We start from the raw sequence: 7666 nt of genomic DNA, 5'->3' as shown, positions 1-7666 counted from the left end.
AATTATTTATCTGCATTTTTTTAAGTAAAGAGTCATAATGTCTTTGCAAAGAGTAGATAGTTTTCTGCTTCTTGGTCTAAAGATGCTTGATCTTGATTCAACTGTATCTACAGGGTGACACAGTATTCATAGGAAGCTCCATATTGTTTTATTTTAACACAAAATATTTGTATACAATATTTGGGCAGTATTACGGATGTATGGGCATTTTTATAGTGTCTACATTCTACATTTTCAAAACCCTAAAATGTCAAATTATTTTTTTTTTAACTGAAACTATACTGTATAGTAGTTATTAAAATTAGGTAGCATTTAAAATTCAAATAATACGACCGAACAAAAAAAAGCGTCAAGAAATGACGGTTGATGACATTCGTATAAAATAAATATGATCGAAAAAAAAACGGCGTTACCTATGAAATGAAGATCGCTGTCTTTTTATATGGGGAATGTCATCTATGTTCATTTCCAAGCCAACTGGACACCGTTTTTGTCAATCATACGGTATTTAGATAAGGTTTTCTAAACTAGGTAAGTAAGTCTAGAATAGGCTAAATTGCTTTGATATACTTAATTATACAGAGTCAATTGAAAACTATATTTATTTTTATCTCGGATATCAAATAGCATATCAACGCCCTTTGTATTTTGTTTCATAAATCAATCATTTATCCAACGTTATATTTTAAAATCTATATTTACTGAGTGATTTAAAGAAACCTGAATATAATTTTTTTTCAGCAGCCTGGGTCACCCTGTACATTACATGTTAAGATTTCTGCCATTTCAGGTATACCGGTAATATATAATATAGTATTGAAAGTATTGAAATATTACATTAATTAATACTTTTAATTGTGGCTATTTTTTTTGTATTTTGCCTTATAATAAATAACTCTAAATAACTAAAATTAATGAAGGTAATAATTTTTGGCAACCAGATATACGCTTAAAGTGTATATTGTGCTGCCTACCACTTACCACTTGCAACACAGCTGAGGCGGAAATATTTGTTTGACAACCGCATACCGTTTTTGTCACTTCTTGCAGTTTTTGTTGCAGCGTGAAAGTGGTGGTCATCTGTAAAGAGTAACGTAAAGAAAAAGAAAAATATGTAAAAATATGTGTCAGTAATGTCAAAAGTGCATTTTAAAAGAAACGAAAAATTGCATTATGGTTTTCTCGACGTGTTTTACTCTTAGATTCAGTGCTTAGACCATTCATGTATTACTTCCGAAGAAGCTGTGATATTAGTGTTTTATCATAGAGATCAAGAAAGAGATTATCCTCCTGTTTGTTTACACAGGTAAAGAATTACGAATTTATTATTGAACTTCCATGTGTACTCTATTATTTTATTATTTATTGTAATACCTATATTACAAGAAGTGCTAGTTAATTATTTAAGTTCCTCCAAGTCTTCAGTTACCACAGTTCTTTGTTTATTCAATCATTTAACTACTTTATACAAGTATTATCTCTTTGTTTGTTTGTTTAATATATTAAATATGCAAGTGTTAATCAATTACCGCATTGGATTCTTTAGTTCATTATAAGAAATGTTTTTTCATAATTAATCAAATGATAAGTAAATACTTTATTTTAGGTACTTATCTTAGTAAATATAAGTGTAAATAATACATCTTATTATCATTTTCATACAGCAATTTATTTCTTCTTTTTTATGGCATATTATTTATTTTTTTTACAATTTTTATAAAGATTTATACCAGGGAATGAAATATACATGTAAAGTACATATTTTATACCAATTTAATTCAACAAATTTGTTATTATTTTCCATTTTTTTTTGACATAACATAATGTCGTGAATTAAGTTAGCTAGTTGATAAGATTAGATAAAAAGATACATAGGTAAATCTGAAAATTAGCAGTTAAAAATTACAAATTACCTAAGTAGGTTGGGTATTATTTTTGTTCAAAGTTTTAATCTCCAAAACGCGAACTGGAATTTAAATTTTCTCAAAATTGTCTTTATTGTGAAATAACATTTTTTCATATTTTATTGAAAAATCAGTGCAATGATGTGCAAGCTGAGTTGATGTGGTTTTTATTTTATCATTGACAGTGAATCGTGATCTTTTATTACACGGGCTACAAGATTATTACAAAAGGTAAATATAAATATTTTGTTTCTTTTTATTGGTGCTCACGGTATTTTTATAGATATTTAATATTTTTTATGATACCTAATACATTTAAGTAGTTTGAGTTTTAAAATAAATATATAAATATTAAAGAATAATACAGAAATATTTCCCACATAGAGGCTGGGATGTTTTTAGTACAAACAACGGACCTTAAAACATTTTAAAAAGCCGGATTTACGGTAGCTTAAGTAGGTACCTGAATAGAGCGCTTGAGCTTGGGTACCTTAAAAAGTCAACATACCTAAATACCTACCTACTGGGTGCCTATTATAATTATAATAAAAAAGTGTAATTTAGGTAATGTATAAGTGCACGTCTCGGTCTCGGTATATCGTTGACTACCAATTGAGTACCTATTATAATGTAGCTACCTGTATTTTATCATGAATTTTATTTAAGCGCTGATCACATCACAATAATATTCATTGTATTTTATATCTAGAATCTGAAGTGCTTATAGTTTATTATCATTTACCTTCATTTTATTAACTATAAAATTAGACTGCCATGTTAAATACCGGGTGCGTCTCAAAAGTGGCTCACCCCTATAACTTTTTTATTTTTTCAAATAAAAAAACGAGATAAATTCGGATTGATAGACGTATTTAATTGTTTTTAGTCACTTTCTGTTTCACCGGAAATGACTGCAACTTTTGATTTTTAAATAGCACCCTCGGTTGTTTTACTTTATTCAATAGAAAATAACTCAGCTACAGTAGTGGCCAAAATTATAGCAATTTTTAAAATTGGAATATAAAATTGCCTACAAAGTAATAGGTATCAATTTTCCTATTCACCCAAATAAAATGTTGAAGTCTAGATGTCTATTTTAAGGACATTGTTAAAAAACGTATAATAAAATAATGTGTATATTCTTGTGGACAAAATTATAGCAACTTTTACAAATTAATTTGAAAATATTTTGAAATAAATAGAAAACATGAAAATAATTAATATTTCGTATAATATCCTTTCTGTCTGATGACCCCTTCACACCTTCTGGGCATAAATTGCAGCAAATTGGTTATATACTGTTCATCTATTGCTTTCCAGGCATTCTGTAGTGCTTCAAAAAGTTGATCCAAGTTGCTGTAGTTTTGATCCCGGATTTTTGTGTCCACATAGTTCCAAATGTTTTCAATCGGGTTAAGATCTGGAGACTGTGAAGGCCATGGTAATAAATCGATTATTTCATCTCTTAAATACTCTGTCACCAGTTTGGATTTGTGCTTGGGGTCATTATCTTGTTGAAAAATAGCATCTACAGGCATTTTTTTTTTCTTCCAAATAAGGAATCATTTGATTTTGTAGAATGTCTTTAGACAGAAACCGGTCCATTATTCCATTTATTCTGAAGAGTGGACCCATGCCGTAGCCCGAAAAACACCCCCAAACCTGTATGGAACCGCCCCCATGTTTCACAGTAAGTGAAATATATTTTATATTCAGCCTTTTTCCTACAGGGTGCCTCACATAAGCAATTCCATCACTTCTGAATAGATTGAATTTGGATTCATTGCTAAAAACTACTTTTTTGATGTGTCCAGTTACAGTAATTTTTAGCAAACTCCAATCGGGTCTTCACATTTTTTTTTGAGAGAAGTGGTTTTTTTGGCAGCCTGCGGCCAAATCATCCAGCATCAACTAATCTCCTTCTAACAGTCCTTGAAATGAAATTTACATTGCCAGAATTGCTAATTTCGTTGACAGTTTGTGTGTGTAAGTCATAAATGGATTTTTCTGAGCAATCCGCAAAATAGTTTTATCAATTCTTCTTGTTGTTTTTCTAGGCCTTCCTGTATTTTTTGTTTTTTTTGGCGATCCTGTTTCTTGATATTTTTTCACAATACGTGATATAACGGACTTATTTAATAACAAACTTTGGGCAATCCGAACTTTTTTTTCGCCATTTAAAAATCGTCGAATAATAATATCCCTAACTTCGGGAGACCCAGTTTTACCACGACCCATTTTTACCGATAAATATACTTTATTACTGCGTTTTCATTTCGCCAAAATGTCTGAACCTGATTGAATATTATCTTTACAAAAAATAGTTGCTATATTTTTGTCCATCAAAAAATTTAAAATGTATTTCCATTTGACGATAGTGTGATGATAAAAAATTGTATACATAGTAAACAAATATTTGAGTGAAATACAATAAAAATAAATTATAAACTACTCGCCAATTTTAAGTTTTCAATAAAATGTTCAAGAATATTAAAAGTTGCTATAATTTTGGCCACTACTGTATGTCACTCTAGATTGAAATTTAAAAATTTTAAATACAATTTTGTTTTAAGCAAAAATGTCAAAAGTTGACATTTGATATGTCATTCTATTCAGAGTGTAAAATAAAGTAAAAAAATCCCGAGGGTGCCATTTAAAAATCAAAGTTGTAGTAATTTCCGGTGAAACAGGAAGTGGCCGAAAACAATTGAATACGTCAATAAATCCCAAATTTATGTCATATACTAACATACCAAATCTCGTTTTTTTATCTGAAAAAATAAAAAAGTTATAGGGGCTGAGCAACTTTGAGACGCACCCGGTATATTTTTCTGTTTTTGTTGTTGGGTTGCTCGTCTTAATTTATACCTTTGTTTATACCTATCTATTATTGGTTCTCTGAAATTACATAAATTCTGGTGTTAGTGTAATTACAGATGCCCTAGAAGTGTTATTTTTTACGTGGCAATCATTACTCTAAAAACCTAATTAAAGAGGTTTTCTAATTTACTAAATAGCTATACAAATACTAGGTATTTTTCGAGGTATTTTTGTATTTGCGTGATAAAAAATAATTTATGAAACTAAAAATAGTTTTGTAGTTGGGTCAAATTAACACATATTTTTATATACAGGGTGGTGCCTCTCATACGTACGTCAGTATATGATAGAAAGTAGAATGCGACTGAAGGTCTATTGTGCCCCCCTTCCTAGAGTCACAGTCTATAACCCATCATACCCCTGTTGTAGAGGGGACAAGGTATTTCCCATCCACCTCTGACAACAGTTCTTCCTCCGAAGGTCCACACCCTTCCACGGTTGGAGTTTGGCCCTCCGTGCCGCCCTTCACCGTCAAGGAGCTTGCCTCCGGCTGAGGCACCCGTGAGGTGGAGACTGGAGGATCTGTCTCCATTTTCTCTACCTCTTTAACTTGGTCTCTCCTTAGATCTGATACCGGTGTTGTCCCGTATCTATAATAGAGGATATGTCCCTCTTTCTTTATTGCCTCCTTGGATTTGAGGTCAATTCCTATTGTGAGGACCTGACCATGACCCTCCTCCCTCGAGTTGATGAATTGCCAACTCGATGTCCTTACATTGAAGTTCTGACCCTGCATAAGGCTCGGCAGGTAGGTGGTGTCTTTCCCCTTGCTCCTCGGAAGAAAGACCGTGATGGCCGCCCCTTTAGGGATGTTTTCTCCCTTCACTGCAACCAGTTCCGGCCCTTGCCAATTTTTAAGCTTAGGTGCGATTTCCACCAACCAATTCGCCGATTCTTGAGATACACAATTTATGTAGATAGATATTTATAGAGATAGAGATTTCACATTTGGTAGATCGTTGTGTTGCGATCCGATCGCCACTACTTTGTCCAGTATAGCCTCTTCTAGAGTTTTTGCTGGTCGGTAGTCAGAGCAACCTCTGGGAAATCCTTTGGCAGCACCGCCATTTTCACTTGTCCAGCAATAGCGGCAAAGCTGGTGATAGATAGGTCCCTGCTTGCCTCCCGGTGTTGGACGGCTTTCCATCCTGGCTTTTTTCTCTCCCTGCCGGTTTGGTTGTTCTCCCTGCCGGAGAAGAGGTGAGAGGTTCTCGCTCCCTCTCTTGCCCTTTGATGGAGATGAATTAGGTTGTTTCTTGGTTTCTTTACTCTCCCCTTTTCGCAGGAGTGTTTTCGCTTTTGCTTTCCCTGGAGCAAGTCCTTCGTGGAGCAATTGGAAGTATCTCCGTGCTTCTGCTCCGCTAAGACCGACTCTCAGAGGATCGTCTAGCCCGCCTGGTTGACCCAGGCCGGGTAGACGAAACGGTAGCTTGTGTCGCTTATTGGGTCTAGAGGTAGGCTGCCGACCCTTGCTGAAGAAGGTGGTAGCTTGTGTGCCACTTGTGGAGGATGATCCCAAGCAAGTGTCAGATATGATATAAATCAGGATTGATTGACGTATTCAATTGTTTTTGGTCAGTTCCCGTTTCACCGGAAATGACTAGAACTACTACTTCCAAGTGATATGCGATGGAATACCGTTTATTGCTTAAAGATGGTTGCCTGGTTGCTCCCTGGTTGCCCACCACATTGCCGTGGCTTGGCACCCAGCACAGAGTGGCCCTGACGCGGCCAGGACCTTTTCCTGTTTACCTTGACGCAGCCAGGACAGTGCTTCTCGGTAATCCATCACAGTTTTCGATCTCACTGATTGCATGAATGGTGATGCTTCTTTAAGTGCCCAAGCTGTCAGAGTATATCAAGATTTTAATCGTGATTTAAACCAAACATCATCTTGATTGTCAGCTTTGCCGTTTTGGTAGGTGGTCGTGTGGAGCGCAGTCTATTAGGATTTGCTTCTTTAATATCTTCGTGGATTGGTAGATTTATGTTATCCATGATTTTTTTGTACTCGTTCATTAGGAGTTATTATTTATTCGTTGCATTTGAGGTGACATAGCCCATTGTACAGTTTTGTTGAAAACTGTTGAATAACTAACCAATATTTTTACATTTATTTATTTACATCCTGTATATGTCTGTATTTTATGTTCCTGTAATATACCTAATATGCATATAACGTTATATTTAGGAATTTTTATTTAGCTAGAATTAATTATCTTTTTTTTTTCTTATAAAACTTAAGTTTTATAATTTCTTTTGCGTTATAGGTATGTATTAAGCGGTATCGGCAAAATTTGAATAATTATTTAATAATGATGAAATTATTTGACATTAAGGTATACAGCTGGGACAACCACAATAATGACGGTGTTAAAGAATGTCTTCGAATCTGATGACATACAAATCTGGGTGTTAAGCAAAATATACAATTTGATTGACTAATCTTATCTATTTTATAGTTAATTTCGAGAATTATAGGCATACAAATTATATTTAATAGCTCCATAGGCCCAGAAACCTTCTGCCACGTTGCAAAAGCGTACTACAAACCACAATAGATCTGAAAAGTTCGCACTGGAACAGTGCACAGAACAATTTTATTACTGTCCATAATTGTATAAATTAGGGTACCAATTATGTATAGAAAGGAAATTTCATTTTTTTTGTTTAGAATAGAGAATAGTATCATTTTTATAAATATACTAGCGTGTACCGTTTGCCAAAAATAAGCTTTTAATGTCAAGCAGTTTAAGCAGAATCGTGGTTAAGAAATTACCCAACTTTGTGGAACACCCTGTATCATTTTTTAAAAAATTTTAAAATATGTAAAAAAACCAAATAAATTATGCTTGTCCAAGCGTTTTCCCGAAAGACTAACC

General features: G+C 33.6%; 2 protein-coding genes across 3 annotated transcripts in view; one reads left to right on the top strand and one right to left on the bottom strand.

Annotated features, from left to right (window-relative positions):
- The window catches only part of LOC115881339 (spermine oxidase-like), a 102897-nt gene extending 101831 nt beyond the window's left edge, over positions 1-1066 (bottom strand). The window contains exon 1 of the mRNA XM_030898782.1: positions 982-1066. The gene's annotated coding sequence lies outside the window, so the exon portion shown is untranslated. The remainder of the gene's footprint in view (positions 1-981) is intronic.
- LOC115881340 (protein phosphatase 1 regulatory inhibitor subunit 16B) overlaps positions 998-7666 on the top strand; it is a 72261-nt gene continuing 65592 nt past the window's right edge. The window contains exon 1 of one of the 2 annotated variants that reach the window (XM_030898784.1): positions 998-1306. The gene's annotated coding sequence lies outside the window, so the exon portion shown is untranslated. Of the gene's footprint in view, positions 1307-1891; positions 2136-7666 lie in introns of those variants that run through there. The other variant, XM_030898785.1, reaches the window with a different exon arrangement.

This window comes from Sitophilus oryzae, unplaced genomic scaffold (genome assembly GCF_002938485.1).
Source record: "Sitophilus oryzae breed Bouriz unplaced genomic scaffold, Soryzae_2.0 scaffold_1716_pilon_pilon, whole genome shotgun sequence".
NCBI lineage: Eukaryota > Metazoa > Arthropoda > Insecta > Coleoptera > Curculionidae > Sitophilus > Sitophilus oryzae.
This window is presented reverse-complemented; position numbering and strand designations above follow the sequence as displayed.